At 43.5% G+C, this 9,698-nt stretch overlaps 1 protein-coding gene across 2 annotated transcripts in view; it reads left to right on the top strand.

Annotated features, from left to right (window-relative positions):
• RXRA (retinoid X receptor alpha) overlaps positions 1-9,698 on the top strand; it is a 187,212-nt gene that overhangs the window by 80,573 nt on the left and 96,941 nt on the right. The gene's annotated exons all lie outside the window — the stretch shown is intronic.

Below are 9,698 nucleotides of genomic sequence, written 5' to 3'. Positions count from 1 at the left end.
AAGAAATCTGATCCCCACATCTGTCGGAGAATGGATTTACAGATTCCTCGTCCATCCCATTGCCAGCATCTGTCTCATTGCTTGAGGTACTCTACCAAATATGTACCATGACGTAACACTTCCCGCAAGTTGCTATTCCAGAATGTTATTGCTTGGGGAGACCCTGATAGGTTACAGTGAATTAGGCCTCACTGCTACAATGGTCTTTTTTCAAATTAAAGGCTTACCCTCTCTATTGGTCACCAATGTATATGGGTCAAAAAGTTACAGGAAAAACTACTGTTATCACAGGAACAGGAGGTAAGGGGAAATCTTTCCGGTGACAGCTGTCTAAGGGCTTGTTCACACCAAATGCAGACCAGATCTGCATGAGTTTCTGCACACGCAGTGCAGTGTGTTTTGCAGCGTTCCAGGCTGCAAAAAAACCCTGTTTTTTTCCCAGTTTAAAATGGGCTTTCAGTGCGTTCCAGTGCGTTTGCATGCGTTTTTAATGTGTTTGCATGCTTTCCAGAGCAGGTAAAATAGGGCTTGCTGCAGTTTTTTTTACATGCCCTGGAACTGAACGCTGCGGTGTGAACTAGAGCCCAAAATACCATTGGAATACATTGGACGCAGTTTTGATCTGGTCTGTAACTGCTCTGCTCTGCTCCTGGAACTCGCTTTATGTGAACAAGGCCTAACTGTGGAGAGATTTCTTCCCCCAGAATAGTAAGTTTTCTGCAGTATACAGACAACATAATAACTCCTACAGAGATTCTAACCATTTCCTGCTTCATCCCCAAAAATTATAATTTGGGCTTTACTTTTTTGGTATTTAATTTTTTAAGATCTTGATGGATTTTCATGAACAATTCATTTCACACCAACAATTGGCAGAACCAGTCTGGATCTCTAGTTTAGTTCTCCTTGTATCCCTAGAACAATGGCAGGGCCAGGGACAGTTCATGCCGAGGACAGACATTTGTGTTTGCAGTTTGAAGCTATTGAAGCCAGAGGGTCAGCTTGACAGCCAGGTACACAGCATTCCCAGAAGGGGGTCGGCAGTGGGAGTACCCGAATTTCTTTCAGCACAGTCTTCTTTCAAGGGGCAGACCATTGAAAAACGATACTCTTGTATTGATTGTGTCCTAGTTGCTAATTGTTTTATGCTTTGTTGCTTGATTGATTATTGATTCCTTGTTACCAATGTCGAGCTGCCAGAAGATTTAAGATTCTTGTGGTGTGAATTAAGTGATGTCTGTGGTCTGCATTAGGCCAGGTTCACACCATTTTCACACCATTTTCCGCACCAGATCTGGAACGTATTCTGGATCTAGATCTGGATCTAGATCTGGAGCATATTAAGAGTTTTAAAGGTGCGTTCCAGGGCGTTTGCATGCGATTTGTATGCTTTTCCATGCGTTCCAGTGCATTCCAGACCAGATGAGACAAGCATTATTTTTTTTTGTCTGGTCTGGAATGGACTGCGCTGCTGTGAACAGAGCCCAGAAATACCATAGGGATACGTTGGGATGCTTTTTTGGTCTGGGAACAAACTGTTCTGGTCTGGACAGGATCCGGACATGGTGTGAACAAGCCCTTAGGGTTTGCGAAAAAGGGACCACCTAAGCACAGCCTGCTTTAATGGAAAATGTTGTTTTTTAACCAGATCTCTAGATCATTTGAGGTGGATGAGCAGGTCAGTTGTCGATCATGCACTTTGGTGAGGAACCGGTTGTTCCAGTCGTGTTTCAGCCCAAGTCTAGCAGGTATTGTTTTTGCACGCATCGTCATTGAGGATATTCTTGTATTGCCACATATCGTGTGGCCATATCCAAGGAGACTCGCCATTTCAGACGCCCTTCAAGATGTACTGCATTCATTGGATAGCACCTTCCTTGGGCTCTGGATGGAATATACCTCTGGCCTCTCTGACACAGTAGTGAGACTCTAGGCTAAATGATAGCCTGCATGCAACTTCTGGTTCCCTGGTTGTGGCTACTAATATGCCAATTAGTAACCTGTGAATCCTGACACCCTTTTATATTTGTTGTCTGTGCTACCATTCATCAGGATGGCTGGCAGCCATTCAGTGACACACAACAGAGAGCAGGGAGGGCTAGTAAATTGTGTAAAAAAATTGACAACCTCAGCATCCCTGTTACACAGAACACATCGGCTAAATTCTTATGCAGTGTGAGCTTTCAGATACGTTAGTTTTTGCAGGCGGATATAAATGGGGATACTGAGGATGCTCTATTAGGCTTGGTTTACACCTGGGCAGTCCGAGAACACTCGGTGATTCAAGTGTTTTCATGTGCAATCACCACGCGTTTGTGGAATTGCGCACAAACACAAAACGCGTTTGCACCCCAAACGTAGCTGGCAAGTTGCGCACACGGATGTGAACCAGGCCTTAAAGAAACTACCAGCATTCTGAAGCTGCTTTCTTTAACAATGTATCAAGCCCATAAAGTTTTTATTTTAAATATAAAAGAAGTCGTTTTTAATAAAATATCCATTGGCTATGCTATTTGACATTTGAATGTTAATATGTTGAAAGTATGCTGCACATATTTTAAAACATTTCTATAAACAATAGTAGCTGTTTTCAGACAGAGCCTTGGACATTGCATTTTCACAGCCAAGTCTACATAGCTTCATAAAAATGATGTATTACCTGTCCTGTTCTTTTATGATTGCTCAAACTTTATACTGTTGCATCTAATGGCAAATGTTCACATGCTGCTTATTTGTTATGTGGCATTCTTTAGGGCTGAAACAACTAATTGATAAAATGGAATATAATCGATAATGAGAATCATTGCCAACTATTCTCAACTATTATCGATTGGTTGATTTTTGATTAGTTGAATCCCCCACCACCATTCTGTTCCTCTGTTCTCCTCCCCGCTGGTGCTGGCTGCAGCAGTCTGTGTCCCTTTCAATCCCCGCTGCTCTCCCAACCTGTATCGGCAGAGGCAGCGGGGACACAGACCACTCCAGCCGACACAAGCGGGGAGGAGAGACTGCGGTGACTCTGCATCCCCCCACTCATACCTTCGCTGCTCACCCCGTTCCTCCTCTGCCCACCCTGTTCCTCTGCTGCACGCCCCATTCCTCCGCTGCTGCCCCGTTTCTTTCTCTGCTCCCCCCCATGCCCACTCTTCTGCCGGCGGTATAAAGCCGGCGCCAAGTCTGCCATCAGCAAGCCTGCTATTGGCTATTGCATTTTTAAATAGCCAATAGCAGGCCTGCTATTGCTCCCAGCCACTGTATGCTGTGATTACTTTCAGCTGTCTTAGCAGGCATCTGTCCTCTCCCCAGCTAAAGCTATTGAAGTGGAAAGGTGACAATAGGGATCTAAGTGAACCCCTATTGTCACCTTAAAGAGAACCTGTCATCTCCAATGTGCTATCACATAGGGGGCTTGTGAGCCACACCATGTGATAGCAGTTAAGTTAAGTAAAAAAAAAAGTAAAAAAATAAATAAAGTTAAATAGAATTAAGTTAAAAATACCCCCCAAAAATGTCAAGTCCCCAACCCCACGAACGCGCACATGCTGACAGAAACACAGGTCGGGTGCACCTACATACGAAACGACGTTTGCCCTACAAATGCAATAATTCTCAGGCCAATATTAATCACTAACGCTAAACTGATGACTGGGCTTCTATATACTGAAACTAATTAAAATGTCTAATATAATACATACAATTATTTAGAAAAAGGTGGGAAAAGTCATTTTCAGTTTCGGCCTGACAAATTTTGCAGCAGGAGGTGCGCTGTGGTGCCATTCATTTCAATGGCATCCCAGATTGCACCTCCCATCCGCAGTGTGATCGCCCGGTGCAATGCCCTGTGTTCCAGTGCAGTGTGATTTAAAAAAAAATGTGCATGCAGTTTTATTCTGAAGTAAACTTTATGTCTGCATTTGTGTATTTAAAAAAATAAATAAATGACGGTATTATTTTTATTTTATTTTATCCAATAATTGAAAAAAGTATCGACCAACTAATCGATTATGAAAATAATAATCGTTACTTGCAGCCCTAGTAGAGTTTGAACGTTTTCCCCAGGCTTCTAGAGATACTTACAGAGCCTAGGCCGATATAACTGAAGACATGCGATAAATGCTGTTTAAAGTTTGCTGCCCACCTTAAAGCTTCTCGTGTGTCAGTAACAATAGAGTTGGTTATCACATTCCAAAATGATGGACATATGTTAGAGCTCTGTGGAGTCATACTCATACCATATCTTCATGGAACTGGTTTTGTGCACAGGAAGTTCGGTCATGCTGGAAAAGAAAAGGGCCTCCCCTAAACTGTTATCTCATGGTTGGAATATATACTGTATAAAAAAGATCATTATGGAAATATGGAACATCAAGTGTATCAAAATGAGAGTAACTTTACAGTGTATTTTAAGGTCCAATAATCACTCTAAATTTGTATTTGGAGTCGTTACATCAGTGTTTCCCTTTAAACGTTACATCTTGCTTTATATTGTGCGCTGGAATTCCTCCACTGTGGCCGTCATCTTCATTCCATCATTCCTGAAGGTTGCACTCGGGGGACGCCACAGACCTGTGCAATGGGCCTCAAAGGACTCTGGGTAATGTGAATCAGGCTCCATTGTAATTGGAAGCAGACGGAGGTGAGAGATTATGCAGAATGGGATGTGATGGATTCAGAAAGGCAACCTAAAGACTGATTAATGGCACGGCATAGAAAACCGATGTGAAAAATGACTTTACTGAGCGCCGTGGAGAGCCGTGCGTGAGTCATTGACTTGGCAGCGGACCACACCGTGTCACCTGAAGGTCACCGGTTCAATCCCAGCACACGTCTGATCTGGCAGATAATCTGTGACATTGGGCGGAGGCTAGCTGGCATGCACTAAAAGAGTTAAGGGGAGAATAAAAAAAAAAAGTCCCAAATAAAAGTTTTAATTGCTTTTCGTTTTTAATAAATCGGCTTTGTTGCAATGATCAAGAGGAAATATCACAAACATTGTTACCGAAATACAACATATCCAAGCAAATCAAGCAAATGTGTTTTCCATTGTTGCCGATCATTGAAAGCTCCTGCAGAATTAAAGGAGACCTATGGGGTTAGGGCTTTTCCCCATAGTTCTCCGAAGGATAACGGGAGGACACAAACTAGTGTCCTCCCGTTACCCAAAGCTCAGTATACTGAGACGCTGCAGCTGAAACGGATCCCGACAATTATGTCTGGATCCACCCAGCTGCGTGTGTGACAGCTGGCTCTGCCCATCTAGAGGCAGTGCCAGCTGTACCCTCCCCCGTCCGTTCCACCAGTCAGCGCTGGAGGATCGGACAGGGGAGGGGAGAATCCAGTTACTCCCCTGTCACGGCTCTTTGCAGTGACAGGATCGAGAAGTGAGCGAGCGCCGGTATGTGTTCACTCACTTCCCGATCTACTGGGCCGACCTGTGACAGTTTCATTGTCACAGGTCGGCTCAGATTATGAGGCTGAGTGAAAAGCACTCACCTCATAGTTCTCCTTTAATGAAGGGTTTGGCCACTTTGGAGTTTCTTGTATTTCCTGCTCATTTTACCTATGCAGGGTACTCCGCATTAACGTTAAATCAAACAAGATGTCCCTTGGACCTCTTTAGACTTCTATGTGCCTAATTTTAAGTAGTTTGAGAGTGAAACCACAGTGTCTGACTGAGGGAAAGACTGAGCTTCCTCTCATTAACACACAATGCCTTGAAGGCTTCTGTTTTCACAGACAGTGTTTAAATCTTAAGCCGAGGGGGGCACTTTTCACCCAAAAAAATGGGCAGAAAATCTCGGCTTATACTCGAGTATATACGTAGTTTACAACTGATAATGAAATCTGCCAGCACAGTACAGTCAGGATTAATTAGAGTTACATAACTTCCCACAGCCCCCTCCTTAACATTACATGGAGGGAAGCTAGGTAGGATTTTAAGCAAGTATAAAACACTTAAAAAAGTAAGCAGCAATTTTTATTTTTTGCAATGTGATTGGGAACATGTGACAGATGTAAAGTAGATATTATCCCAATTTGCTGCAAAAGTGTAACTACACTTTAAAGGAGAACTATGGGGTCAGTGTTTTTTCCCATAGTTCTCCTTAGGGTAACGGGAGGACACAAACTAGCGTCCTCCCGTTACCCTAAGCTCAGTATACCGCGAGCTATAGCTCGCGGTATACTGAGACGCCGGAGCGGATCCCGACGTAGATGACGGGATCCGCCCAGCTGCCTAAGTGACAGCTGGCTCTGACAATCTAGAGGCAGAGCCAGCTGTACCCGCCCCCTCCCCCGTCCGTTCCGCCAGGCAGCGCTGGCAGATCGGAGCGGTGAGAGGGGAATCCAGCCCTCCCCTGGTATGTGTTCGCTCACCTCCCGATCTACTGAGCCGACCTGTGACAGTCTCATTGTCACAGGTCGGCTAGAACTATGAGGTGAGTGAAAAGCACTCACCTCATAGTTCTCCTTTAATATACATAGTAAAAATATGAGCTGCTGTGCAGAAAACAAAAATGGTGGGTTGTAAATGTAACATGGTGATTGTACAGATAACCACTAGCTGGATTTTCAGGCTATTCCAAAAAAATTAAATGTCAGCATGACTTAGAGGAGGGTACATTTTAGCTAATTTAGCAGGGGTATAATGTACCCTCTGTACAATCTTATAATTTATATGCGTTTCCTTTATAGGGCTTTCATATAAAATGTACCAGGCATCGCCTGTAAATCAGATGCTTTAAGGCACTGTAAGAACCAAACATCTTCCAAGACCACCTCGGCTGCACCTCTTTTCCCAAACAACCATCTATGGGTAAAAACCATTCAATCTGCCAAACAATACTAATGGGAAGTCAAGAACTAGCCCTCCCCAGAGCCAGGGCCAGGGCCCTTGAAGGGTGCGTAGGCCAAGTTTAGAAGCTGTTTGGTCCCATAAAAATGGTGTATGGAGTGCTTTGAGGTAGTATGTAGATTGGGGCATTTCAAAGATGGCAAAAAACAGGCAGGATCTTTATTTTAATAAAAGTAATTTCCCCATCAATGTTACAAGGAGGTGGTTCTATGCCAAAATGTTGTTGAGGAGGGTAAGCAGTGGGTCTGTGTTTTAGTGGGAGATATTCTGTGGCCATTGTGGTGATGGCAACCCCCAAATACTTAAATAGTGACACCCATTGCAGAAGAGGGGTATCTTTGTCAGCTAGGTTTATCATACTCGAATCTAAAGGGAGTATCTTATGACTTTCACCTTTAGCTTTTAGTGAATTGAAAATCCATTTAGAATTCTCAACACTTCCCCCAGAAAGGCCCTTTCTTGTTCATACTTACCTCTCTGGCAGGCACTGACATGGAATGCCCCTTTGAGGAAGATTTCTTCAGCATCTGATTTTTTGGTATTGGTATTATACTGAATTGATTGTGAATCCCAGATCACAGTCTCGGCAAGAGCCTACAGCTTGTAATTTGTCCTGTAAGGACATGTGCTTATGATCCCACATGGCAGCCATGTGTCTGATGACTTGCTTTCTCAAATTTGCGTTGCCTTAACCCTGAGGTACCAAGAATACTTGAAAATAAAGTTTTCTCTTGTATATTAGTGTTTGTCTTTAGCCCATTACTGATACATTTTTTTCAGTACCAAGCCCTGCAAAGTGTCAGAGCTTTCATATTACTTTCCATACTATTGACAAGGCTTGGATGCAGTTTGGAAGGTCTTGGAGTCTTTGGCATCTATATAGTATCAGTATAATCAGTATAATCTATATATATCCAGGGATCTCAAGTCTCCCTGATGTTCAGGGAGTCTCCCGCTATTAGATAGCGGCTCCCTGATGTCCGCGAGAGAGGCATTTTTTCCCTGAAAGGTTTACTCTGAGTAAACCTTTCGGGTAAGATATCAGTGGGTAAGGTTTCAGAGTGAGGCTTGCCTCCTGGAGGAAGGTCATGTGATCTCTAGAGTAGCCTTAGAACGAGGCTTGGCTTATAACCTCCCTGAAATAAGGTTTTGCAGGTTGGGATGTCTGTATATCAGTGTAATTCTCTGTAACGTGTAGCATCAGGAAGATGTCATCTTAGGACACCTGAAGAGTTTCTAGGGATTTGCGGGGGATTAGGTGCTCTCGAAGATGCGTCTCTTCTTTTGTAATTTGAAGGCGTTAAATGAGTGTGTAGTCACTCACTGCTTGACAGTCTCTGGTGTAACCACAAAAACATGCACTGATTCACCCTGCTGCCTGAACCGGGGGCAGACGGTGCCGCCCAACCACTTTGTCATATCCTACCAGCACAGCAAACATTAGAGAGGGTGAGCTGGGCCATTACAGAGCTATTCCTGTGTTCAGTATATAGAGCCATTTCAATGCCAGAACAGGCCATTGCAGCATCGTTTATGTAGGGAAGAGGTATTAACACTTCTAACAGATCTAAATGTAAAGGATTCCAGAATATATAGCAGAAGTACATATAACTGTCAATTATCTAATCAACTTCTATGAAGATATTTTCCTGACAGGAAATGCTTTGTTAGACCATGGATATTTGTTTGATCTGGATTCATTTTTGAAAAAAACATTGAGAGTTTAATACTACTTTAATGGCAAAGGATTGAGTTTTTTTGAAAAGTTATAATGTTGCTGTTTATTGTAACATGTCAGAAATGTATTCATGCCGACTAGTACATTGTCTTAATGGTTCACTTCAAGTTAATCCTTTAGGGGATGTTTGAATTAGTTATATGTTATCCCTTTTATATCAGCCTTGTTCAACAATTTGTCTATCACTTTCTCACCTTGACCCACCAAGTCCCACCTTGACCCACACTACAGGAACATATAGTTAGTAATGCTTAATGAGGATCATTCCATGGTGAGACTTAGGGGGTTATTCACGAAGAAGACGAAGGATCCAGCCGTAGCTTTGGCTGATCCTTCGGCTCTCTTCGGACACCTCTGCCCTTCGGTTCAGTCAAACCAAAGGGCTGCTTTACGGGCTATTCACAATAGCCCATACAGCAGCCGAGCCGAAGGCATATGCTTCGGCTTGACTGAGCCGAAGTGACAGCCGAAGCTCCGCCCAGTTGTTATTCGTTGGCCGGGACCTGCTATAATACTCTGGTAGGTGCCGGCCAATAAGAAACAGTTGGGCGGAGCTAGCTGTCACCTCTAGCTCTGCCCAATTATTTTTCTTCTTTCTTCTTTAAAATATATTTATTTCGTTTTCATTTTCCTATTTATTTACATATTAAAAATTATTTTTCAACTCTTTTTTTTCCCATTCTTCCCACTTATTTTCTATTCTTCTCGGTACCACGGAGGTACTGAGCAGGATAGCCAAACTGAATGCCGCTCGGCGGCATTGGGCTAGTTGCTCACTTCCTTTCAGCGCCTAAGAGAATAGGGGCAAACAGTAGCGAGTGAGCTGCCGGAGCTTCAGCTCAGCCGATCCAGATGTTGGATCGGCTGAATCTAAGTCCCTCTGCACTTCGGCTGGCAGCCGCACTGAGCCGGAGTAAATAGCCGAACGTCTTTCGGCTCACTTCACATCGGCTGGGTTATTCACTCGGCTGCTTTCCGCAGCTTTGTGAATAACCCCCTTAATGTAAACAAACTCATTGAAAATGATGAAGTTGTTGTTCATAGCTCTTTATCACTTCAGTATGTTAGGCTGACCAGAGTTACCTCAAGTTTTGCATAACAAATATA

Source organism: Nanorana parkeri, unplaced genomic scaffold, assembly GCF_000935625.1.
Source record: "Nanorana parkeri isolate BGI_ZX_2015 unplaced genomic scaffold, ASM93562v1 scaffold988, whole genome shotgun sequence".
Classification (NCBI taxonomy): domain Eukaryota; kingdom Metazoa; phylum Chordata; class Amphibia; order Anura; family Dicroglossidae; genus Nanorana; species Nanorana parkeri.
This window is presented reverse-complemented; position numbering and strand designations above follow the sequence as displayed.